The sequence below is a fragment of the Equus asinus genome, chromosome 22 (assembly GCF_041296235.1).
Source record: "Equus asinus isolate D_3611 breed Donkey chromosome 22, EquAss-T2T_v2, whole genome shotgun sequence".
In the NCBI taxonomy this organism is placed as follows: domain Eukaryota; kingdom Metazoa; phylum Chordata; class Mammalia; order Perissodactyla; family Equidae; genus Equus; species Equus asinus.
The window spans coordinates 67265105-67291597 of record NC_091811.1 but is presented as its reverse complement, the minus strand read 5'-3'; the positions used below and the strand labels follow the sequence as shown (position 1 = coordinate 67291597).

The following is a 26493-nucleotide window of genomic DNA, read 5'->3' as shown; positions in this document are numbered from 1 at the left end:
AAAAAGAATTCTTTTCAATTTTGGTAATTCTGATGCACTGCCTCTTGGAAGAAATCTGACCTTTGGGAGCGGAGAGGGCACCCGGGCACCTCAGGGGGACCATGACCTCAAACGGACTGGGGGGGAAGCTGCCTTCATGGCTGGACTGTCCACCTGCTGGTGAGTCAGCAAGGATGAAGGGCTCCATAGATGGAGGGTAGTCACCTCCATTCGCCTGTGAGTCTCAACCCCAAAGTCTCTTTCGTCTTAGGTAAATCACTGAGGTAACAGGGACAGCGAACCCCCAAAGGAGGGGGAGAGTGTGCTTCCCGAAGGCTGTGTGCACGTAGCCCCCTCCTTTGAGCCTCCCCACCTAGAACATTACAGTTGCCCTCATTCCCTAAGAGCAGCTCCGTCACCACAAGGGCCACGGCTCTCAGATGATGAGACTAAAGCTCCGTGTCCCATTTTAGGGCAAGTACCTTCCTGCCCCTTTTGACAAATGGCTCAATTTTCATCTCGAAGTTGCCCTTAGGATGAACGTGCAACTCCCTCGTCTCGTGACGGCCACAGAGGTCAGGTTCTCCGCACGTGTTCGCACGCGCCGTGTGAGCGCCTCTCCCAGCTCACCCCACGGGCCGCGCCTCGCCCTGGTTCCCACCTTGTGAAGCTCTCGTGGGGCCCGTTCTGTACGCCACCAACGTAGTACGCCTGCACATCCGTGGTGACAACCACTCTCAGCCAAGTTTCCTCTTATTAAACCCAACCACTATGCATTAAAAAGACATCACCTGTTCTATTAGGGTTAACAGAGTCTGTCGGGGTAATATAGAAAAATTTGTCTGGCTTTTTTGGACTTCCCAAGCCTTGAGAACCTGAAAGAGAATGACAAAGCAGTTACCGTGATTCAAGACGATGGTAACAGCAGCATCGCTTGTGAGGCCAGGTTCAAGGTGACAAAGTGGAGGACTGATGTGATTCCAGAAAGAAAGCACAGTATAGCACCACAATAATTTTGCGTCAACTACGCAGCTATTTTAGATCTAAAGTGGGGCCAGGTATTCGATTTTATATCTACCCCATTATTTATAAAACTGTAATAATGGCTAACACCATGTCATCTTATAGACACCAAAGTGTTAATATTTACTAGTCATAACAGTCCTGGGATGGAGCTACTACTATTGTGCCCATTCTACAGACGGAGAAACTGGGCACAGAGGGTTGAGGAACTGCCCAGGCCGTGCAGCTGGTAAAGGGTGGAAATGGGATTGGACCCAGCGTCTGGATCTGGATGCTAAGGGCTTAACCTCCACATGTGTCCGCCTCCATCCTAGTCCATGATTGCCGGGGTCTAAGCCAGAGGACTCTTGCAAGCAGACATTTCCGCCAAGTTTCCTTCCTTTTGGGCCCAGCATCCCTAGGTAGGAGCACTGTTTGTGATCGGTCCAATATTAGGAGCAAGGATCGGCACTGTGACAAGCCAGAGGAGGGTGTCCTGGTCCCACCCACCCCTGAAGGGGAAAGTTAATTCCCCAAGGAAGGGGGAGCAGAAGCCATTGTCCATCACCTCACAACAACTCTGCGAGGTAGGATTTACTGTGGCTCCTCCTCACAGCGCAGAATGCAGCGAAGTTACCTAAGGCCACAGAGGTAAGAAGACACAAAAGAGGAGGCAAACTCACTCCACTTGATGCCTCTCTGTTCCTAAATCAGCAGGGCCTAAAATGCTTTGATAAATGAAACAACAACAACAATGGGAGGAAGAGAAGAGGACAAAATGAGCAAGGCAGGGAGCGAACTTTCTATGGTCAAAAAAGTGTAAGAAACCCTTGATTAATCAACCTTATCTGCTTTCTGATGGTAGAACTTCTCAGAGCCTCTCATATATTAGCCTGCTGTGTAAGGATGTGGTATGAAGAACTTATTTCACTCTCAAATTCTTTTTTTACAAGATATCTTATAGGAACAATGTTCTGTGAAATACATTTTGAGAAATGCTACTCTAGAGATTTCAGGACCTTGTAGGCAAAATGCGTGGTCCAGGAAATGCTTCTGTTCCATTATCATCTTTAGGACAAAGGCCAGGACATAGAGAAAGGGACACCCAACCTACCTGAACTTGGATTTTCGTTGTCAAGCCTGGATCGGAACCACAGGACGCGTCTGGAGCAAGGGTAGCCTGAAGCGAAAGACTACTGAAGACAGCCGAATGCGTCAGACTCTGCATTTGACTGGCACCTAGCGTCATGCACTTCCCGCGTCTTCCTCACCATTGTTGGCTATTTGTGAGCGTGAGTTTGTGTCACAAGTGCCCGCCCAGGTTCTAAACTGCTCCGCGGCATGGATCGCGTCCTCTGTTTTCTCTCTGCCGTTGTGTTTACTGCATCGTTGCTTCTCTGTCCACGGTAAGCGTGCTTGTGTTAAATTGATCAACTAGAGCCAGACATTTCTTAATTTTCTTAAATGATCCAGTAGAATTGTAAAGCTGGACTAATTGACTACCTATTGGGCTTTTATGATGATCGAATAAGATAATGCACGAAAATTCTTATTATTAATTATTATTATAAAAATGGTAATGTGAATCCAAGTTACTTCAAACTTGTAGGAATTTCCACCATCAACTATAAATCAGAAGCTGAGTTTAAAAATCGCCCCATTCCTTGGCAACTCTTTGGTCTCCAAGTCCTGTTGGGACTCTCAACGGCAACATGCTATGGGGCTTCTCCCCGCCAGTGCGTACCTGCTCTTCTCACCTGGATTTCAAGCTCCTTTCAGCCCAAAGATGGTGAGCTATCATCTTTGTACCCTCTGTTTTTGTTATCTGTCGCTATGTAACAATTTCATCCCCACACTTAGCGGCTTAAGACAGCAATCATTTCGTGAAGCTTCCTGGTCTCTGTAAGTCAGCACTGTGGGGAGGAGCTGAGAGGCAGCTCTGGCTTAGGGTCTAGCCTGCAGCTCCAGTCAAGTGGTGGCAGGAGCTGGACTGGGGGAATGGGAACTGGAGCTGCTAGGGGCTGGCCAGGCCGGGCATCTACGGAACTTCGTGTAGTCTCAGGGCTTCTCCTTGTGGTCTCTCCACATGGGCCAGTGCGGGCTTCCTCCCGGCACGGCAGCCGCAGGGTTGTGGAGTTGCCCACATGGCAGCTGAAAGTTTCAGGAGAGAGAATCCCGGGGAGCAAGGTGGAAGCTGTCTCCCCTGTTGGGACCTAGCCACAGGAGTTTGATTGTGTCACTTCCACCATTCTCTGTTGGTCACAGGAGACAAAAAAACCCGCCCAACTTCAAACAGGTGGGAATGTAGCCCACACTTCCCAACAGGAGTGTTGAAGTCTTATTTTAAGAAGCGCATGTGGGACGGGAGTTAAGTTTGTGGTTGACTTGGAAAACACTATCTTCTGCACCATCAGGATTTTTGACGCGGTGCTTTGCAAAGGGCAGGTGCTCAGTAAATGTTTGTAAAGTTAATAAAATAGAAGCAAGTTACCTAAAAATGTGGTTTAAGTGAAAGGCCAACCCAAACAAATTTAGTTGAAAAGGCTTTACTGCGTCCTCTGCCCACTCTATGGAACAGGCACTCTCACAATTCCAAAAGCGTTAAGAGAATGATGTTACTGGCTGGGATCTGCCCTGGTCATGGCCATCTCTGTAGGCTGGCAATGGGTTGGGTTATTTGCATTATTTGTGGAGGAATCTGTGTCCTTTTCTGCTTGGTCTGTTTGCAGCGGATGTTGAGAATAAGCTGATCTCTATCCTTCAGCCTGCCCCATGTCCCCAGACAGTCCCAAAGTCCTCCAGATCATGCTGATAGAGAGCACCCGTGTGGTAATTGCAGCTCTCATTGGCTCTGGAAACAAGGAAAGTCAAACAGTCCTGCACAGATGGAGAGATTTATCACCCAGGGCGCTCCCACTCTGGGACAGAGGTGGACAACAGCAGGGTTTGTCCCACTAATTGGAAGGAAACACCCAAAGAGATATCATTAAATAGACAAACCTCCTACTCAGAACAGTCACAGGATTTCCTGTTATAGAAGGAGTCTCGAAGATTCTCAGCGAACAATCTCAGTTAAGGAAGAGGAAATGAAGTTACTTGGTGTGACCGAATTTGCAAAGCAGGTCCGTGCCGCGCTGCCTAACGTTGTCTGTAAGTTTCCCAAAGAGTGAGCAAAACAACTTAAGGCTGAAAAACTAAAAAAAAAGAATTCAAGAAAGAAATTTCAACTGTGGAAACAGCGTCATCCTAGATTCCAGTGGCATTCTAAGCATTTCAAAAGTGGTCCATGGAAGTAAGCATTATACAAGAAAAGGGCACCGTGAGTTATGCTGAGATAAAATATATATATATATATATATATATATATATTAACAGGTGTTTTTCCCATGAGACTTCTCGCTGCCTTGAATAAACTAGCACTTACTGTGACTATTTAAAGAAAGGTAGGCAAGAAAGTATTTCTCCACTGCACCCTTTTGCTCAAAAGTAATTCTCAGGTCTGGTATATTACAGAAAAAGCTTTGAGAAACATTGACGTCTCTTCCCCAGAAGGCTATAACATATCAAGACTTCGCCTTCCCGGGATGCCACGGCCAAGACACAGGCTCAGAGCTGAATGAGAGACGACCAGGGTCTGAAAGGATGCTCAGGCAGCCCGTGGTCAACATCCCTTTCAAATGATGTTTTTTTCCCCATGAATATAATGAATGGCATAGCCCACTAAATCTGTGAGAGGACACTGTTTACCCTGAATGGGATGAGTTATTTGGTAAAATACATGTATCCTAGAGCTTAGTGTTGCAGTCAGTGGAGAATTCTTTATAAGCCACTTAGAGAAATTCTGACCATGGAGTTGAAATTCCTCCTGTGTTTTCTGAGCTGTAGGACATATTACCTCTACTAAAATAAAATCCAGACCCTCAGCATTAGAAGATTTAACATCCTAAAGTGACCATAAGCATCAACCGCAGGTAGACATTTACCATTTTGCTGTAACACCAGTTTGAACTTTGTGTGCTGTGAGGCTGTGGGTGTGAGCTGAGCACCTAAGTAGAGGGAGGCTGAACCTCATCGACCACCAGGCACCTGCAACTTAACACAGACTCTTTATTGTTATTAATTTTACACATAGTCAATTATGTATTTATAGGGGTGGGTAAATCAGCTATGATTGCATTCAGCTGTGAGTAGCAGAAAATCTTTACAATCATGGATTAGCTAAGTAAAATGATTATTTTTGCTCACATGATCAGGAGTCTGGAGGTAGGAGCCCTGTGCCAGTGTAGTGGCTTAAGGATGCCATCAGGGAATCTGGTTTCTTCTCTTGTCCATCTCCACTAAACCTGGCAAGTAGCTTTCTCCTTTGGTCACAAGATGGCTGCTGCATCTGCAGACATTGTAACTGCATTCCAGGCAACCAAAAAGGGCAAGAGCAAAGGCATATGCCGTTTAAGTTCATTCCTTTTCTTATCAGAAAATCTATGCTTTTCTTAAAAGCTCTACCATAGATGTCATCTTTCATCTCATTGGTCAGCATCTGTCACATAGCCACTGCTGCCTGGAAGGTAACTTGAAAAAATAAATAAATAAAATCAAGGCTTTTTTTAAAAGCTGGGAACATTGCAGCCACCAACAAATATTGGTAGACGGTAGAGAGTCCCCATCTGGTCTGATGGAAGGCTGTGATTGTTCAGACCTTCCGTCAACAGTCACGGGAGTTCTCCAGCGTTCATTACACCCATGAGACATAGCGGAGTTTGCTCAGCGCTCTGCCAGCATCCCCTCCCTCCGTCCTAACAAGACAGCCTCACTTGCTTGGACAATTTTTGTTGCGTCATTGACCAGGCCCCCTGTAACAATGTGTGTTCCTGTAAAGTTGAGGGCCAGAATTCACAGAGAGGCAACTGTCCTTTTGTTTCCCTGGAATTCTACAAGTAGATTCTGTAAGAGTCCCAATGTGTGCCTCGGTAAGCCCAATAATTACCTTGTCATCATTTATAAGCTGCCTAGCTAGTGGGTACTGTGCTGAGAACTACACTGAGGTGTAAAAAGAAGGAAAAGCCAGAACGTGACCCCTCTACCTCTGCTCTCACTCCACCACTCGTGGGCGCCTCCTCTGCCCTCCATTTCTGGTTCTGCAGCTTTTCTGCCGGGATGACGACCTCCGGGAAAACGTCAGAGGTGCAAGATGGGGAAGGATCAGGAGGCAGCAGTGGGAAAAAATGCTCGCTTCCTTCTTCGATCACTGCTGAAAATCTCTAAGGATATTACAGAGTCTTCTCTACCTTGAAGTCGTAGCAAGAGGGCATCAGTGTTTAGTGGGACTATGCTTTCTCTTTGACGCTCTTGAAAAAGGGGAAGAGGGTAAGAGAGCATCCGTTCCTAGGTGCCGTTCCTCCTTTTACTGCTCTGCTTCTTTTTGCATTCCCTCGAGAGGGGAGGTGACTGCGTGGGAAATCACAGAAGTAAGGAATGAGAACTCTAGATTTCGCTGACCGCTACCTTCCTGTGGGAGTGAACTCGAGAACATTCAACTCTCTAGGTCTCTGTCTTGGTTATCTATTGCTGATTCACAAAATTACCCCACCGCCTAGTGGCTTAAAGCAACAAACATTTATCATCTCACAGTCTCAGTGGCTCAGGAATCAGGGTGAGACTCAGCTGCTGCCTCTGGCTCCAGATCTTTATGGAGGTTACACTCAGCTTATTGGCCAGAGCCACGATCCCATCCGAAGGCTTGACTGGGGATGATCTGCTCCCAAACTTGGCATGTGGTCAATGGCAGGATTCGGTTCCTTGTGGCCTGTTGGACTGAGGGTCTCAGTTCTTCTCCAGCTTTAGTCCCACAGTTCCCTGGCTTCTCCCCTGAACAAAGGCTTAGAGAGAGACAGAGGGGGAGAGAGAAGGAGCAAGATAGAAGTCACAGTCTTTCTGTAACCTAGTCTTGGAAGTGGCTTCCCGTCATTCTTGTTGTGTTCTATTGTTAGAAGCCAGTCACTGGTTTAGCTCACCCCTAAGGGCTGGGAATTTCACAGGAGCATGAATAGCAGGGGGGCAGGGATCATGGGGGGCCATCTTAAAAGTGACCAGGGTACAATACTGATATCGAGCATAGATATAGACGTAGCAGCGATCAAGATGAATGAGGGCTTTCAGTATCATGGAACTTGCATTCTTCTGGGGGAAGACAGGCAACGAACAAGCAAACCAATAAGTGCACCAGATGCCATCACACAGACAGAGATTAGTACTGTGTCACACTTGCAGAAAGTATCGGCAATTTACACTATAAACATCATTATAACGACCTTACTCTATGAGGAGCTCTATACAAATGGGTAAGAAAAAGCTGAACATTCCAGAAAAGCTGTTTTCAATAAAAATTTAAGAGAAAAAAAGGTTCAATATCACTAGTTGTCTAAGATCTGGAGACTAAAACACAACTTAATTCCCATCTTTGAATTGCCATTGTTATTGTTTTCGATAATAGTAGCCAATGTTGTCAACGGTTTGGGAAGCTAGGCCTTCTCACAGACCCTTGATGGAAGTGAACGATGGTTTTGCTTTTCTGGAGGGCCCTGTGGCAAGATGTATCCAACTCCTAAAATGAATGCAGAGCTTTTTGGAGCCAGTGAAACAAAAACTAGAGGCTAAGAATATGGGCTGCAGATCAGCCTGCCTGGGTGATGGAGGTGCTGGCTGGCCAGCCCAGGCTTTGCAGTGGGGAAGGTTTCTGAGCTGAGTAGGAGTTAATATGGCCCTGCAGGGTCTGGGTGGGAAGGGCTGCAGGCGAAAGGGAAGGGGTCCTCTCCTCCAGGACGTGAAGCAGTGTGCCGTGAGAGTCAGAGAGAGAGGGGGGTCTGGACGGTCCCCAGACCTCCCTGTTGGGAGCCAGTGGGTGACAGTCATCACCAAGACAGTAAACGGGAACCATCCTCACACCTGTGGGATAATCAGGGGTTGCCAAGCCTTTTGATTCCGGTTCACGTGGGTGAGGTACAACCCCTGGGGGCCCCCTCCACACCCATCAGGCTCTGGTTACAGCCCTTTCTTTTGAAGTGTATTAGAAAATGAATTAATGCCAAAACTGGGCCGTGAAAATGTTGGTACTTTTCACAGGTTAGCATTTTACAGTTTAGCACTGTCGGCACACAAACGCCAGCGTGCACACGTGTGTGACAATGCTGTGTATAACCACACTGGGACAGAGCATCCAAAGTCTGTCATCACTGGGAGACCTCAGCAAATGACTCCCCTTGCCCCCTCCCCAGAGCCCCGCTGGCACCACCTCTGGGCCAGGTTCTGCCCTCAAAATCAAGGCTTCCTTCACTTCCGTTTCACCAAAGAGTGTTCCTCTGGCAGAGCACCGTTGTCCTCTCTGCTCCCCACACCCCTCTCACACATCTTCTGCGCGACTCAGTTGTCATGAGGCAGGTAAAGAAAGGTACATGATGCCGAGGTTCACACGAATAAACTTAGAGTAGACCCCTGATGGCTGGAGTCTGTTATCTTTGCTGTCCTGTCCCTTTGACAGTTTTGTAATCTTTTCGGAGAGCACCATTCGCCTTCCTTGAAGGTTTCCAGTCGATGGTCTTGATGATGGTATTCCGTTCGTTGGTTTATTTGTTTGTTTTCAATTGGTAAAGTTAAGCGGACCTGGAGTTATCTTTGTGGGAATTAGCATTATTGATTTGTTTTAATAGTAAGAGCAGTGTTTGGGTTTTCGAACTATTCTTGTATCAGTTTTGGTAAGTCGTACTTTTATAGAAATGTGTCCATTTCATCCAAGTTGTCTGCTTTTTGGCTTTATATCATTCATCATGTCCTTTTCCCCTTGCAGCAGCTGCAGGCTCTGTAGCAATAATTGATTTGTCGTTCTTGGTATCAATTACTTGCTCTTTTACTCTTTGTCCTTGATCAGTCTTGACAAAGAAACAACTTTTTGCCTTATTATCATTTCTAATATACGCTTATTTTCTATTTATGTAATTTACCCTTGTCCTACTTTCTTTGGACTTGTTTCACTGCTATTTTTACTCCTAACTACTTGAGATGGATGGTCAGCTCATTTGTTGGAGGTCTTTTTTTTCCCCTAATAAATGCATTTTAAACTATATAGTTTTTATGAATTACTGCTTTAACTGCATCCTACAAATTTTAGTAATATTTTATTTGGTTAAAAGTATTTTCTGATTTTTATTGTAATTTATTCTTTGACTCAGGCTATTTATAAATGTATGTCTTAATCTCCAAATATATGAGAATTTCACATTTATCTTTTCATTATTGATTTTTCAGCATAGCCATATCGTGGTCAGAGAGCTAATTCTGTATGATTTCAATTTTTCCATGCCTAGTATGGAATCAATTTTGTCATGCTCTGTGTGTTCTTAAAAAGAACGTCTTCCACAGCTGTTGGGATCAGTGTTCTAAATATGGCCAATAGGTTAAGTTTGCTAATTGTGTTTTAAAGTTTTCTATATTTCACTAATTTTTGTCTGTTTGTCATATATATTATAGAGAAAATATATTTTTAGAAAACTCTCACTATGATTGTGAATTTGTCTATCTTTTCTGATACTTGTGTTCACTTTAGACCTGTTACGAAATACACACAAATAGGAGTTCTCATGTCTTTCTGGTGAATGGACTTTTAATCATTTTAAAGAGACCATCTTTTCTTTGGTAATCTGTTCTTACCAGATTAGTATAGCTATACTAGCTTTCTTTTACTTAAAGCTTCATGGCAGATCTTTTTCCTTCTGTTACTTTCAGCTCTTCGATACCCTCATGTTATCAACATGTTCCTTACATGCTGCCTGCATTTAGTATTCCATTATTTATAATCCATTCTGGGAATCTTCTTTTAACTGGAGTTATTTAGTCCATTTATGTTTAATGCAATTATTAAATTTTAAGTTATGCAATTTTAAATTTTTTCAACTGTTCTATGTTCTTTTTCCTCTCATTTCTTACTGTTCTGTGGATTGATTAGTTTTTATGATTCTGTGTTTTTCTCTCTGTGAGTTTGAGAGTTATGCGCTCTTTTACTGATTTTAGTAGTCATTATAGAAATCATAGCATAGTTCCTTGGCCTGCTAAAGTCTAATGTCAAAGTTTGATGTTCATTTGCCCTTTTCTCAACAATGCCAAGACCCCAGAACTCTTTAACTTAATTCACTCCCTTCCATGTATGTGCAAATGTACTATTCTTTCTATTATTATTTTTGTTTCACACAGCCAACTCTTACTCAGATTTACCCGCGTATTTACCACTTTCCTTGCCCTTCATTCCTTCCTGCATCTCTGACCTTCCACCTGGGATCATTTTCCTTCTGCCCCAACAATACCTTTAAAATGTCTTTTCGTTTAGATTTTCACACATTCTCTGAATTTCTGTTCATCTGAAAACATCCTTATTCCACATTATTTCTGTATGATATTTTCAAGGGATAAAAGTCCTAAGTTGATCATCATTTTCTTTCAGCATACTAAGGTATTTTACTTTCTTCCAGCTTTCGTGTTTGCTGTGGAGATTTCAGCTGTTAATCTAGTGCTCACTCCTCTGAAAAGAATTTGTCTTTCTTTCTCTGGTTCCTTTTAGCTCTAGTTTTCTGTAATTTCACTAGCTAGACTTGGGTTTCTTTTTATTTATCTTTCTTGGGATTCATTAGACTTCTTACTGTGATGTCTTTCATCAGTTCTTTACAATTCTAAGTCATTATCTCAAAATTGCGTCTGCTATGTTTGTATCTTTTCTCTTCTAGGTAAAAATATGTTAAACCTCCCCACATGTCCTGTGTCTCTTTCTTTCTATTTCACATTTTCCATCTTCTTGTCACTTCTGCCTTCTAATTTCTTCTAACCTATCTTCTTCTCTTCAACTGTTTTAATTTACTTCTAAACCTGTCTGTCCACTAAGTTTTAGATTTTCATTATTGTATTTTTTTAATTCTAGAATTTCTATTTTTGTTTTATTGAAATTTATAGTTTCTGTTCTCCCCAATTTCATACCCATGCTTTACCTCCTTGAATGTACCAAGCATTGTTAGATAGTCTGTGTCTGCTAATTCCAGTATCTGAGTCCCTGAGAGTCTGTTTTTGTTTTCTCTTGTTTTTGGTTGGCTCTTGCTCATGGTATCTTTTCTACCAATGTTCCTTCCCATGTATTTGAAAAATTATTTTTAGAAAGCATTTGAGGCATAAAGTGAGGTTATCTTCTTCTACAGAAGACTTTATTTGCTTTAGCCAGGTGTCTTGGAATACTAGGAGTCTGACACGACTTTCTCCAGTTTCAAGGCTTGCGGTTTCCTTAGACGGTCAACCATGTAAAGCTGAGACGCAGTCTCTGTGAAGACTTCCTTCCAACTTACTTTGACTCCTAGGGCACCACTCTTTAGGCCCCAGTGCAAAGCCAAGAGGGAATTACAAGCTTCTCACTTCTGGTGGGCCTTACAGTTCATTTTTCCCCCCAGCACTGGGAGACCACCAGTAGAGTTTAGTTTCTCAGCCGCCTCTAGTGGATCAGCAAATGTCATCAGGGCAAAAATAGCCCTGAGTCTGTGCTCCCCCTTCTTCTGGAAGTCAGCTGGGTAATTCCTCTCTCTCTTCTTTGTCTTCTGATGCTTTAAAAGATTTTTTTTTCACACACATATATATAACTCAACCAGTTGTCATGAGAGGAAGGGCATTTTGATTTTCCTAATTGGATATTATCAAAATTTTAAGTATAGGAATTTCTGTCTGGGATGTTCCTCCCTTCCTCTTTAGAAAATGCTCACCCTCATGAAAGAAGCAGTGTCAAGAAGTTTATTCTGTCTTCTTTTATCTTCTCCCATAGCAGGCATACCAGCTTGCGATTGCTTTCTATGTGGTTTGTTACCCTTTGGGGAAGAGAACATAGCATGTCGTTGTAATTGCTCTTTCTGACCCATAATTCACCATTTATTCAGTCAATATTTATTAAGCATTTCCTATATAACCAGATCATTTCCAGGCATTCAGGAGACAAGGTGAACAGGGCAGACACATTTCCTGTCCTCACAGTGTTTGTGAACTAAGGTGAAATAGCAGTCATTCCAGATGAATTCACTCACAGTGTAGAGCTTAAAAATGCACAGCATAATAGCCTCCCTAATTAGTTAGAGTTCTTAAGGCTAAGCAATGGAAACCAATTCTTCCTGATTTAAGGAGAAAAGGGATTTCTTGCAATGACATTAGGGAGCTCACAGAAGCATGGGAAGGCTGGAGAACAGATTCAGAGTGGGCAGGAACAAGGGAGGCCAGGTCCAGTGCTTCCCCCAGACACAGAGCTCTGGTAGTCTCCACAGCACTGCCAGCCTGGTTCCCCGAGGACTGTGGGCCGTGATAGCTGCCATCTCCACATCAGGGCCCATTCGCCCATCCTGCCCCACTCATTCCTGACTCAGAGTCTGTGTGAGTGTCTGAGTGGCCAAGCATAGGTCACACGGCCACCCTAGCCACAAGGGAGCCTGGGAAAGAAGAATCTGGCATTTTCTGACAGGTTCTGTACTCACATGCTGGCTCTGCATCACAATTAGATATATAAAATAGAGAATTTCCCAAATATGGCAAGGTAGTGGGGTTACTGGGCAGCAGAAAATAATGGCAGATGCCTACTTCACTGCTGTTCATTGAAAGCGGACTCTCTACCAGCTGCTGTGCCTAGTACTTGGGATGCATCATTTCACATAATCTTCCTAACAAGTTTACCCTGTGTTTACAGACAAGGAAACTGAGGCTTAGAGAGGTTAAATAACATTCCCGCACTCCCATGGGCAATATGTTCCAGAGCTGAGTTTTTAATCCAGATCGGTCTGACCACAGAGCCCACGCCTAACCACTCTGCGGCACTGCCTGCTCCCCTGCAGCCTGCTCTCCTGGGCTAGGTTTAGGGCCAGGGTCCTTTCTTGCCTACTAGTGAGATACTAGGGTCATCATTAAAATAAGACCATCACTGTATATGATATTTAGATGATCATTAAGACTCAGGAAGTCCCCTTCCAAACAATTCATCAACATGACCCACTAACGTGCTGATGGTCGATTAACGCAGACCGATTGCCGTATTCCTGGCAACGTAAATACTGTGTGTATTGCTCATTAACAATCTTTTAAGATGCCATCTTCTTGGCTTGCTTAATGCCGTCAGAAATGAATTTCCAGAAATGGCATTTTAATCCATGATATCGTTCCTTCCAGCTCAGCCAGGAGGATGTAAGGAAAAGAAAGTGTAGCTTAGGATACAGGGCACATAGACGAGGCTCAGCTGTGATCCAGGAAGGCACAGCCCCTTTCTATTCCAGCCACACCTTTTTCAAGGCAGCCCTTTCAACACTTGCTGAGCACAGGATCAAGAAAGGACTGTCGACCACCCAGGTTGCAACTATGAATAAACCACAAATCCTGAGGATTCCAAAAGTGAAGCTGTCTTTGTCAGGCTGGGGGCTCTCACGACCCAAATGGAGAAATAAAGGCAGTTTTGAAAGCTGTTTTAAAAAAGTATGATGGTGGCGCAGAAATGAAAGCTGCAGGAGGAAGGGAGATCTCTGAGGGAAGGGGTAGTGCTGAGGCAGCCAAGGGTGAGGCTGTCCCCTGGGTGTCAGGACACGGAGGCATTGACAGCAGATTTCAGTCCTGTGGCTCTGAGAGACAAAGAGTCCGTGCCAGTTAACTCAGAGGGAGCCAGGAAAATGGGAAGAGGAAAATGAAGTGAAGTGAGGAATGTGAAGTGGCGAAGGAAACTGACAGATTTGTGAAAAGAGAAACAAGCCAAATAAGGTTCTCATCCACGTATCCACATTGTAAAGCTCTGGAAGCGTCGTTCATTTATCACATGGTTGTCATACGGATTGGGTGGCTATTTTAATACACTTTATTTTATAATTTTTAATATGACAGGACAAATAGAAATAAGTTTACATTGCTACAAGAACTTTGGTTTACATATTTCTCCCTTTCTACGGTGGAGTTTCTCTCTAATTGATGCACTGAGGATGTTTGTGCATCTAATTTCCCTGAGAAGGCGACTCGACTTCTCTGTCTGGGCTTTTATATTGCTTCAGGTTTTGTTCCCGGGCGAGGAATTGCTGCCGAGTGGAGTCACCGCCACGTGACCTTGGAAGAAGAGGATGTCTTTGAGCACGGAATTCACCAGGGAACTATTTTTGCCCAGAGAAACCCTCTTAAATGTATACCGTGCAAGAACTTTTCTGGGCTCTGCTTCAGACTAAATTGGCCTGGGTTTTCGTGGCATGCGCTGGCAAGTGTTTAAGGCTGGACGGTCAGTCAGACCCCTGTATCACTAGAGGGGCCATTCGGCACAATGAAGACAGTCCCTGCCACCCCACCCCACAGTGAGCACTTTTCCAGTCACCTGGTGCTCAGTGTTAAAAGAGGCCATCTGTTGAAACTGAAAGTCAGTAACACGAAAACCGGCCCATTTCTTTTGGCATTACCTTTTCCACATGCCAAACTGTTCGGCGTTATAAACACGGCCGTGCCACAGCTGGGCGTAAGGTTTCCTCTTGTCTGGGTTAGTCTACCCTTGTCCTCTGCTTCCACAGCACAGAAAACCTTTAGGTTTATTCCTACAACATTGCACCTTATGTAACCACATGTCCTCAGGCTCCACCAAAAAAGTGGATACAAATGAAGTTATTTTAATATTCATGAAACAAATTTCCTTCTCTAGCCCACAGCTGCTGGAACATGCAAATCAATTCCCCCTCGCCGTTCTCCCTCCCACCATCACCGCAGATTCCCGGAGTTCCCACGCATCTTATATGTGCTGTGAACAAGCTGGCACCTCTGGTCCCTATGCGACATGGTTTTCCTTCTTTTTTTTCAGATCCCTCTTGTCCTCTTCCTATAAAGCCACTTAAGAACTCCTCTTTGTTGCCGCTGTTAATGGTGCCTATCATGACCAGTAATGTCCAGGCATGAGTTCCCGCAGCTCCCAAAGCCAACCGTCGCAATGTTCCAGTGTTTGTGTTTCCATCGGGTACTTACGGAGTGCCCACTCCTCCAGACGCTGTGCGGGCACGTGACGTGGCACCCTCCGCATCCCTGTGCCATGCTTTGCCACTTGGACCCTTAAGTGATACTGCTTGGGCTAAGCATTTTGGAATGGTCTTTATGAAACCAGCTTCTTTAGTTTTGACTGATAATTCACTGAGCCGAGCTTGAAAACCAGTCCAGTAGCCAAGGCAGAAAAGCAAACCGTTCAGCCCTTCCACTGGCCTCATCCTTTCTTCTCCACCAGGAGCTCTTCCAAGCAGACTAATAAGGACAAAAACAACGAAAGCATTTCCTTATTCTTTTCCTAGAAAGTGCAAGTCAATGCACATTCATTCCTACAAACTAACTGTCAGAGAGGTCACACACCTCCAGTTTCGGGAACAGCTGAGTTCTCAATCCTAGTCATGAGTTAGCTGTGACATTCCACTGTGATATTCTGTTAACATAATTAAACGTGTTTCTTAGCTTTCCTATTAGATTACCAATAACTTAAGAACTTGTCAACTTTATACTCGCTTTCCCCAGACAGTACTTAAAATAGTGGGGTCTTACATATCGTGTTCAATTGCATTGACAATGACCCCTCATGTGTAATCCTGTAAATCCCAAGGGATATGACTGAATCTCTTCACAGAGTCACATGCAAAGAAAACACAAGTCAGCCTGCATAACTGGGAAAAATTTATGTCTTCACTATTGGTAAAGTATTAGAGTTTTGTATTGTACATTCACTGTCCAGAAATTTCCCCAAAGTCTTATCCTGGATATCATTCCTTCTCATCAAAGTTCCACACCCACAGCAATTCTAAAAACCAAACAAAAACCAAAAACAAAATGTCTCCTGCTCTCTTTGCTTTTCTCTTCTCCATCCAGCCCTTGGGTACAACACTCCCCACTTGTGCCACCTCTTTTCCTGCTCCCATTCCTCCGATCCTCCACGGTGAAAAGCCACCTGTAAAGTATAGTTAATTTTTCATTTTGGTCACTTTTTAAATGAGAATCATCAACCTAGAGAAAAAAGCACTTTTTTAAGGAGCTAACCTGGAAATAAAGTCCATGATAATCATACAGTAATAATTTTTCATCATTAAACAGATTCTTTATTTTTGTATTTCTGTTTATTACTTTTAAAACTTTAAAGCAAAGTGGAACTGAACAATCTGTTTTTAGATCTTGTTAGCAATTTCTCTGAAGAAAAGTTCTAACACAAAATGTGAGTGGCTATAGAAGATATTTTTCTGCAATATTTTGACAAGCTATTTTTGTGATATTTTTGCCCTTTTAAGCTCTTGTGAATTCAATCAGCTTAGAATTGTCAGAGGGAGCCTGAGAACAAATTTTAAACACTCTGCTGCACTGGTGTTTAGGAAAACAAAAGGGTCGGAACAGCATTCCTTCCGACGCTTCTCTGCACTGTCCAGCCACTTGCGCTGGTCATCTGTTCCCGTGTAAAAAACCACTGCAACATTTATTGGCTTAAAATAACAACCACTCGATTATCGCTCATGATTTGGTGGACTGGCTGGGCTCAGCAGGGCTGTTGTCCTGCTCCGTGTGGTTTGGGTTGGGCTACAATCATCTGAGGGCTCGCCTGTCTGCGGTGTCAAGTTGGCTCACTTGCATGACCGGTGCCTGGACAGGTGTGGTTTGAAGGCAGATGCCCTCCGTCTGTCTTTTGTCTACCTGAGCTGGGATGCTTAGACAGCTGGGCACTGTTCTCTCGTTCTCTCTTCATTTAGTCTCAGGATCTCTCCTACTCTCCGAGTGGCTTCTCCAGCAGACCTTGCACGGAGACTTAGGGCTCCCAAAAGCTCAAAAGCAGAAGCTGCCAGGCCTTATTCAGACTTAGGTGCAGAGCTCCCGCACTCCACAGAGTCAGGCCATAGACGAGGCCGCCGAGACTTAAGAGGGAAGGGAGTGAGTCCGGAAGATGCGGGCCGCTGGGAGCTGTCTCTGGAGACCAGCAGCCTCTACCACACACGACAGTCCACTGAAACAAGTCAACGTCCCTTTTAATAGTGAGCGTCTTCTTCTATCTAGATAATCGGCTTAATCTTATCTTTTTTTTGGTTGCAAATTTCCCCAAAGTATCCAGCAGTGTTGTTTTGGAGTGATTACGTACTTTTTTTTCTGAAATAATTAAAACTGTGTGTTCTTTCCTATAGAAACACTGATAGTCACTATTTCAGATGATTTAGACAATTAGAGACCTGAAATTAAAGTGTAACCAACAATCACTAAGAGTGACAACCCTGATAAAAGACAACTATACACTCTTAAACCTAAAGATGTAAAGTAGTGTTTCCCAAAGAGTGTTCCGTCACACACTGGTGCTGCATTATAAATGCCACCATGCGGACAAGGATTTTGGAGGGAACACTAGGTTAAACAAAGTTAAGACTTTTTTTAGGTGAAATTTGTTAGCCCTTTAATATGCAAAGTGGGGTTGAATATGTTTTGTTTCCATAACTTGTTTTAACATGAAACTTTTTGTCTCAAAACATCCCCAGAGACTAAAGTTCCACCAAACGCTCTATGGGAAAATGATTCTCTAAAGCATCATGTTCTGTGAAGGTCATCTTACCACCCAGTGCCTTTATACTTGGTGCTTTTGAAATGTTTCTCAGTGTAAAATATGTCCCTGAAGTCTGGGAGTTACATTAGCTGTGATAATAGCCTGTAACATTGGCCGAGCATTCACCGTGTCACCTGATGTGTTGAGCACTCTATATCCATTTTATAAGGCACTACTGCTACACACTTCATCTCACTGAATCCTCCTAATAATTGCACAAGATGGATATTATTATTGTGATCTCCATTTTACAGATGAGGAAACTGAGTCACATGAAGATACGAAATTAAGCGGTAGAGCTATGACTTGCACCTCTGTTTGTGTGACACCATGATCCGTGAGCGTAACTACAGCTCTCTACTGCCCTCCTTTCTGCATATTGAATTAAGTTTTCAGTTTCTAACATTAAAGCTTCAGTTTGGTTTGAGGTTCCACAATTGCAGAGGAAGCTAATATTTATCAAGCATCTACAATGTGCCAGTCCTTGTGCTTTTATGTATATATTTATTAGGTGGTTTAATCCTTACAATAACTATAGAAGAAATGTATTGAACACTTGTGAGAAAAAAAAAATAAGCCCCTTTGCTCTGATATTGACTGTTTTGCCAACATAGTTAAGCATTTCACAAACCGCTTCAGATGATATCTTGGGAGCTCACTCCGTTCTGAAGCACAGGCTATCACGCCTCATGTTTCTCTGTAGAATCGTTTCACTGAAGCCCCCAGAACATTCAAACTGACTTTTGCTTAAATAAACGCTTTCTCCGGTCTATTAAATGTCTACTTGGAGTCCTAGTGAAAATTATACAGAACAATCTTTTTGGAATCCATACTTATTAAATTCTACATCCAGGCGATAATGTGTATTTTTCTTAATTATATATAAATGTAAAATAAATGAATGGAAATTAATAGTACAGCTTGATTCTATACTTCTTTGCACAATGCCAGTTCAATACAGCAAAGTGGCCAAAATACCCACAGGCACACGCTTATTTATGAAGTCCTTTCAAGATGGCAGCCTGAGCATAAATGTACTACCCAGGCCTCTAAGGGTCCACTGAAATAGAAATGCAGAAGCACAAAAAAGAGAAAACATAATAGCAGAGCACTTCAAATGGGCGTATGAGAAGCAGCAGTCCTTAATGAAAGAAATTTCGACAAATTTCTGGGTGACGGAAGCAGACGGCAGCGTCTGAGCAGATGAGATGGCACGAAGCCTCTGCAGGAGACGCTGCAGCGAGGCAGCTCCTACAGCAGCGAGGGTGGACAGCCCAGCTCAGAGTCTGCGGGGACAGGGACGAGAAAAACACGGGGCTGATACGTGTTCTTTGAGTCTGTCTGTGGAAACTAAGGTCGATACATGAAAACTGTTTTAATTACCCGCAATCCCCACGTCTCCTCACAGAGGGCAGTCAGCCTGGAAATGTCACCCCGAGGTTAAAGGAATGGACTGTGCAACAAGGGTACATCGGTTCAAAGCCTGCTTCTGCCACTTACCAGCTGTGTGACTTTGGGCAGGTGATATAACCTCTCTGTGCCTCCATTCCCTTGTGTATGAAGGGGACAGTGGCAGTACCTAACTCAAAGGCTTGTTGTGAGTAGTAAAGGGATTTGTATGCGTGATCTTCTTAAGACGGTGCCTGAATGGTGCAGTATCACTATTAGCTATCGTCTCCATCATCATCATCACCACCATCATTACCTCCAGAACAAACGTCTCGAATAAACCACGGGAGAACATCTGTGGCTTATGGTATGAGAATCGGAGTCTCAAAGTAAGGTCCCCTTCCAACTGGAATTCGGGGGACCTGCTAGCTCCTGGCCCACTTACCCTGAAACAGTCCTGTCGCTGAGCTCCTCCCCAGCTGCAGAGGGCTTCTAGGCAGACTTCCCATTTAAGGAGAGGCAAGCGTATCAGGACACAGACCTAGGAATGTGAGAATGAAGTATACCCACCCTACTACTCAGTCATTTGTCTTAAATAGGAATAGAAGGGTCACTAAGCAGAATTTTCCAGCCTCTTTATTTTTTTACTTTATTTTTAAATTTTTTTAGTAAAGTAATTTTTTTATTTTACTTTAATTTTTTCCAAATTTATTGAGATATAATTGACGTATAACATTGTATAAGTTAAGGTGTGCAACATCATGGTTTGATATACATATATATTACAAAATGATCACCACAACGAGGTCAGTTAACACCTTCATCACCTCGCCTAGTTACAAATAGCAAAACCTGATCTCAGAGGAACTGAAGATCATTCAGGGAGCAGACGTTAAACACAACAGCAACAAACTCCAATTAGAATTCTCAGAGAGATTTGAGAGGACTTTGCACCTACCACTATAGAGAGATAGATACACACACACGTATATGCCATTACATAAGAAACCGAGAACAACAACGACAAAAAGAGCTCTTTGAGATTAAAAACATGATTTCTGAAAATAAAAAACATCAAAAGAATGCTAGAAGTTGAAGTTAAAATCAAGCAGATTCCCCAGGATATAAAGCATGATGACAACACAACGGAAAACTAAGAGAGAGAAAAACAAAAGCCTTAGAGGGCTAATTCACAAGGGTTCCACATAAAACTAATGGGTTCTAGAAGAAAAGAAAGAAGTCGGAGCAGATGGTACATGTGTTACCAAGGATTCGATTGGAAAACACGTCCCATGGCTGAGGAAGGACTCAATGATCAGACTGAAATAGTCTGTGAAGCCTGAGCACGGGACACAAACTCCACGCCACTCACATCATTAGGGAATTTCAGGATATCGAACCTAAGAGGAGATTGTGAAATAAAAACCCAATGAGAATAACTGTGTTAACAACAATTATGGGAACCGGGTTGGAATCGGCCACACCAGGGGCTGGAAGATGATGCTCTCCAGGCACCATCTTCTCACCTTCTCTCTCCTTTTTTTTAAAGATTGGCACCTGAGCTAGCATCTGTTGCCAATCTTCTTTTCTTTTTTCCTTCTTCTTCTCCCCGAAGCCCCCAGTACATAGCTGTATATTCTAGCTGTGAGTGCCTCTGGTTGTGCTGTGTGGGACGCCACCTCAGCATGGCCTGATGAGCGGTGCCATGTCCGCACCTGGGATCTCAACCGGCAAAACCCCACGCTGCCAAAGCGGAGCGCGCGAACTCAACCACTCGGCCACGGGCCTGGTGCCATCCTCTCACCTTCTCTTAACAGGTGGAGGTGCTGGTTGTATGGCCTTTGTTTCCTCAGCCATGCCAGCCCAGACTCAAAACTAAGATCATAACGGCAATGACGAAATAATAATCTTTCTCCAGGTTTGTCCCTCTTCAGCAAGAAGTCCTGTTCGCCTTCAAATCCTTTCCAAAATTTTAGGATTTCCTCAGTGTAACCTGTAAATTGGTTGTCTGGCTCCAAGAGGGAGCACAGGTCCCACCTCCCCCGCACAAGCCCCTTTGGGGAGTCTCCTGTTACTGCCAGCAGAGAGTCTGCCGTTGATGATGGCCCAGGAGAGCGAGGCTGCCCCAGCACCTCACTGCACGGGCTCAGTCAACAGTCCGCCTGGACCTGAATCCCGGCCCCACCGCACATTAACCTTGACCTTTCTAGGCCTCAAGCTTAACATCTGTAAATTGGGGATAATAATAGTATTTGTGTCACTGTGCTTTTGTGATGTTCAAATGAGATGATCCCACGTAGGAACTTAGCACAGCGCCTAGCACAGAGTTAGCACTCAATAGTGTTTCAGAATATTAACCAAAACAAAACAAAATCCCACGTGTCATGCCCCTGAGACCTGCCAGTGCCCATACCGGAAATGCGGTTGCCTGCGTGGCACCATCTCTGTCGGTGGGAAGCTGCTGTCGCCGTGGGTACCACTTCACTCAGGTGAGCAGTTAACAACTCTCTTGATTTATGACTCCACTTACATTCTACTTGAAGTGCCCATTCTGAGTGATGATGGAAATTCAGTGAACACAGAGCCCCAGTCCCAGTTCCCAGGCGGTGTGGACGTTTCCGGGGAATGGCACACCATCCCTGTGTGGTCTGGGGGTGGGAGGAGGTGGCACTGGGTCCTCGGTTCCCCCACGGTGATGTCCTTTGACTCCTCTGGGGCCCCCAGTCATCCACGAAGTTCGCTGCTCGGACTTCCCTGACGCCCAGCCTGATGGCCTTTCAGACCTGGTCTCTGAGCAAGGGCCTCAGAGAACCTTCTGGGGCTGGAGCTGGCCCTTCACCACCGCTGGCCCACAGTGAGTGTGGAGATGGCCACAGGGCAGTGCTGCGGATGACCCGGCCATCCAGCCAGGCCTCACGACTCTTGCTTGTCTCACAAGCCCCGAGAATGGGCACAGATGCCCTCTACCTGGCTCCAGATCCCCTGGACTTATCTGGATTGTTCTGTCCACTTTCTTCTCCTTTCGGGACTCTGGCTGAGAGTTCAGAGCAAGATGCAGTCCGCTTTTTAGGTGACGACCAGCGTCCACCTCCATTGCTCTCTTCCAGTTCTTCTCTTTATCCTACTCCGGAAGTTATCTTTCTGGAGAAGGAGGAGAAAGGGAAAGCCTTGATCACACACCATGTGCTCCCCTTGTCTGGAGGCCCTCGAGGGCCTATTGCTTTTGATTCCTCCGCTGTGACATCCCTGAAGGGGGCAGGTGCAAATGACGATGCAGAAAATGGCAAAGAAATGCAAAGAGAGAAAAAAATACTCAGGAAAGTTAGATTGCCATCTGCCACAACCTTGGTAACTCACAGGATGGCACCAGGTAACATTCATTGAGAACTGACAGGGGCCAGGCTTGCCTCTAAGCAGTTCATGCGCAGTGACTCATTTAATCTGCATGACAACCTACGAGGCAGGTAGGACTTTATTCCCACTTTCCAGATAAAAAGACGCAGGCGTGGACTAATTGAAGGAAGTTGCCCGAGTACAGGGAGGATGTCTAGGAAAGCGGGAATTCCAGCCCGGGCAGTGTGGTTCCAGGATCCGGGCCTCCACCCACCCCGCCCACCTCCCCTGGACTGTGAACCGAACAGCTGCTGTATTTTCCCTCAGTCTCTTATTGCAGCCGGGGCGTCAGTCTGTGGATCTGAGTCAGAGGACAGCCGAGTAGCAGGCACGTCAGAATTGCTCCCGTGCATGCTGGCTCTCCTTGAGGCCAGTGTGCCTCCCGCACCTCTCTCTTGCTTCCAATGGAGTCACTTACTACGTGAATCCCTCTTAGATGGCAGGTCACTATCATCACAGTGGCCGTGTGACATGGTCATTGTTTTCTCCATTTTACAGATGAGGAAACTGAAGCTTAGAGCGCATGTCTATACTGCCTGTGGACACGCAGCTGAAAAGTGGCAGATCCAGGATTTAACTCAAATCTGTCTAATTTTAAAATCCACACTCTCAATCACATTGCAATACTGTCTTCCACCAAGACCAGTTGGAGTTCATCGGAGCACGCGATAGAACTGTAGGCTGAGAGGTCATCCATGTCAGCCTCCATCAGCAACGCAACGTGAGGCATGAACGGGCAGTACTGCTTGCTCAGTGTGGGCGGCCGAGGCCTCACGCTGTATCAGAAGCCTCTCGTTGGCTTCTCAGCAACCTTTTGGCTGCTGAGTATGAGAAGAGGAAAGTGGCTCCTGGCAGCTGGTGACCTCAATGACCACTTTGAGAAAACAAGCTAAATAACTCCTGGGTTTCCCAGAATAGTTAGGAGATTCAAAGACAATTGCAGCTCTGGTTGGCGGGGTAAACTGGGGAAAGAATATCATGAATTCTGTTCTGTCACTGTTTCATGACCCTATGTTTGACCTCAGGTGGTTAGTCCCAGGGAAACAGGTGATGCAAAGGGCCCCCCAATTCAGGATTTGCCTGGTTTGGTGTTGAAACAAGGAACATGGCCTCTCATTTTTTACTTTCGATGCCCTTCAATTTCCGCTTGCAACTTCTAGGATGCTGAAAACAGCTCTGGACTGCTCTCTTGTCTTCCCTCTGAGCTTGCTTAGGAACAGGACAATTTCTGCTGCTTTTTCCCCCAACCTCAATTATTGTTCAAAAACTACTGACAAGTACAGGCTCTTTACTGAATGAGAAAGTGCTCGATCACCAGTCATATTTGGAATGCTGACTCTGTGCAAGAGGCACAGCGCAACGTAGTGGGGATCCGAAGATGGCTAAGCCTTTGTTCACAGCTCTTAATCCATCTCACTCTCAAGGAGGGAGAGGGGCAGGCCCATATCTAGTCACACACAAGACCAAATAAAACAGAGCTGAAAGGAGGCAAGGTAGCAAAATGTCAAGGGCTTCAGGCATCACTACTGTTCTCGCACGGGGCTTTGCCCCGCCTCCCTCCTGTTTAGGTAGATGCACATTTGGAGTAGGTGCGATTTCACATTACTCTGCCTGGCTCTCCCACTCTGTTCCTTCAGTGATTTCATCCTTCTTGGGCTCTCTCTGCAGTCTCTTCCTTTCTCCCCTTCCAAATCCCTTTTCAGACATCCACTGAAATTACTGAGCTCCTTCTCAGAACCACCTTCAAATCAAGCTACTAACGACACGTTCTTGCCAACCATCACTCTTCAGGCCCATCTGTCTTGTTGTCTGCTCAGAAGAGTCCAAAAGTATTTCTAGATCTTTAACAATCTTTAAGCCACATGGGGGAAATGCATTTAAACTAGTTAATAAGACCACAGGCTAAGGGCAAAGCGCTAAGATTGACTTTTGTGTACCCAATTACTGCCCTAGATGTCAACTGTGCACCGAGGAGTTCTTAATCAGTTCTTTGAAATGGTTTGGCCTTTTCTTTTTCTTTATAACCCAATGTCTATCCTACTCTGCTGGATGGAGCAGCTACCAAAGGCAGAAGGAGCAGCAGCAGTAAGGGAAAAGCCTTGTGATGGTGGGGCCTTGTCTGAGTTGTTCACTACCTAACACATAGTGGAACTAACCAATATTTGCAGAAAGGGGGAGAGAGGGGAAGAGTGAGTTAAACATGGCAGTTGGCTTGTGCTAGATGAGCTCAAAGATCCCTTCTTACATGGTATCTATGACCCAGCAAAAGGGAGGAGAACTTAAATTTGAAAAACCACATTCAACTCACCAAGGTGCATTGCTTCCTATCCCATCCTCTCTGTATATACAAATCACTGAACCACGTTACGGCCAGTATTGAGATCAAGTAAGGGAGAATAGAATCAAGGCAATGGAAAGAATTTCAAAAGGCCATCTATTTTATCCCCATCTGGCAACTAAATCACCCCATAAAAGGCTGTAGGATGATATCATGGAAGGAGTGTCGGCTTTGGAGTCTAACAGAGCTGGGTTTGAATTCCTGTTCCGCTGCTCACAGGCTGCCTGACCTTGGACCTGGAGCCTCTGGTTTCTCTTTCACAGAATACATGCTGCAAGGAAACGTCTTAGAGGGTTTTGTGCCTTCACGGCCTGACACATAGAAGGACCTCAAGAATATGTTAGTTCCATTTCTCCTCAGAAGGCACATAATTAACTATTTTCTAACAGTTGTACCTCAATTTCTCTTAGGATATCATCATCTTACAAATTCCTAGTCTCTTCATTCTACAAATTTTGTAATTCTGGCTTTTACTCACTTTTTGAAAAAGTGTTTTACTTACTATTGGTTGGGTATCCATTGAAAAAGATCGCTCCTGCCAATTCCCGTCTGCACAGTAAGGCTTCATAAACTTCAGGGTCCTTGCCAGCTCCCTCGAGAGCCTGCTGTAAAACCCAGCCCTCACTTGGCCTCATTTGTGAGAGGTTCCTGAAGAAAAGAATTCTCTTAAGCACTTAGTCTATTAGCTCTGAACCTGCTCTAAGACAGGCCCTGTTTTCACCCCAGCGAGGCAGAACCTGACACGTTCACCGGAATGCTAACTACGGGAGATATATATCAAAGCCAGAGGAAAGGAAATGTATATTATCTCCTTGACTGAGCGAAGGTTAAACTCTCCGCAGAGACTTTTAAGTCTAAAGTAGTTGTTATGCAGCCAACGGACTTGCAAGGTGACCAGAGTCAGAGGAGTCTTTGCGTCTAACGGGAAGTGTTTAAAACTGGACAGAGGTTTCCGGGGCAAACTCTTCTAGACTAGGGACTGAGCCATAATCCTTGGTGATTCTCGAGGACCAGGGTCCTGGCTGGCACCCAGAAAGAGCCAGAAATCTTAAGGTTAATTGAAATAACAGCTGTCAGCCCCATAAAAACTATCCTATACAAGAGTATTTTTAAGTAGAAAACCAGAGAATATAAAAGTTAAAACCTAATAATATTATACTTATTATTTTTAAAGGCATCCTACTATTTTAAGAAGAATGTTGCCCTTTTAAACAAAGAATATCACTTTATTTTTATTTTTTTTTTGAAGCTATTGAAAAGATATTCCAAAGGCCGTTAGTTCTGGATCATAAACCACTGACTCTTTTCTGACTCTAATTAAAAATATTCAATAAGAAGATTTCCAAAAAATTGATTTGTCTATGCGGAATGAATTCCTTCCTGAACCTCGACCTTGTGGGGTAGTGGTGCAGAGTGAGTGAGATAATGAATACAAGTCGCTCGACATATGCCTGGGACGTAGAAGTGAGTAGGCCCCAAATTAATGTTATTAGTGATTATAGGAGCAACAGCAGCAAACAGAACAGGTTCATCTATCAGGCAGTCCTGAGTTCAAATCCCAGCTCAACCGCTTTACAGCTGTTTAATTTAGGGCAAGTATGTTAATCTCTCTAAGCCTCAGCTTTTGCATTTCCAGAACCTGAACACTTTTGGCGCCCATGGCAAAATATTTCTGAGAGGACTGAATGAGATAATCCATTTAAAGAATTTAACACAACATATGTTTCTTGGTACGTATTCAATAAATGCCAATTATTATTACCACCATAATCATTAT

At 44.4% G+C, this 26493-nt stretch overlaps 1 long non-coding RNA gene across 1 annotated transcript; it reads left to right on the top strand.

Annotated features, from left to right (window-relative positions):
* Positions 1 to 26493, top strand: LOC139041646 (uncharacterized). Its single transcript, XR_011497169.1, has 3 exons — positions 1 to 2387; positions 2591 to 2770; positions 14067 to 26493. It is a non-coding gene; the product is annotated as an uncharacterized lncRNA (long non-coding RNA).